This window comes from Geospiza fortis, unplaced genomic scaffold (assembly GCF_000277835.1).
Source record: "Geospiza fortis unplaced genomic scaffold, GeoFor_1.0 scaffold1, whole genome shotgun sequence".
Taxonomy (NCBI): domain Eukaryota; kingdom Metazoa; phylum Chordata; class Aves; order Passeriformes; family Thraupidae; genus Geospiza; species Geospiza fortis.
In genome coordinates this window covers 7,181,159-7,181,960 of record NW_005054320.1, presented here as the reverse complement: position 1 = coordinate 7,181,960, position 802 = coordinate 7,181,159, and positions in this window count along the sequence as shown.

Sequence of the window (802 nt, the reverse complement as noted above, 5' to 3'; positions counted from 1 at the left end):
GCTCTTTGGGTAAGCAAAGAAAATCTAAAAACGTTTTACTTTTTATTTCTCTTTTGCTTTTGAGTAGGAAGCTTAACTTAGAGCAGGATGCTTTGCCTCAGTTTCCTCACTATAAATGAAGCATAGGAGACTTCATTAAACATATATTGGGAGGCTAAACTAATATTTACCAAGCTTTTTGAGCCTTCTAATTTAAGATGCCCTCCTTGGCACTGAGTTAATAATATTTCTTCCTGAAGTGCTCTTTTGGTGATGCTTGTGGTGCAAGTAAACAGTGAAAAGTGCCGAAGGGCGGACAGTTCAGTATAGGCTAATAAATAATGCATTTAGTGAAAGTATCCGAGTTGTGTGCTTCGCAGAAATCTGTTGATTTCTACCTTGATACTCTTTGTTGTGCTGCAAAATACTTGAAAATGTCTCTTAATCTTTGTCTCCTCCTTGCAGTGTGAACGTAAGGGTCTCTCCAAGGATCTAATACCTAAAGAAAGGTAATTAAGGTAATTCTACTACAGGGACGGGAAACAATAATTACTAAATTTGCTGAATAGTAAACTGTTTGGGTTTGCATTTGGGGCTTTTTAGGGAGCTGGTCCCTCCGTTCTTGGCCCTCTCACTGCTGGTGAGTATCTCGAGGATGGCCCACCCCTGCCTGCTCGCCGCTCCCCACCTCGAAACTTAGCGGCCATTGGAGAGAACTGGGAAGGTGCCGCAGGAGTGAAGCGGCGGTGGGGGAGCGTTGTTCGGGCTCCGTGTGCGGGAAGGAGCTTCCCAGGCGCGGGGGGCTCCGTGTGCGGGAAGGAGC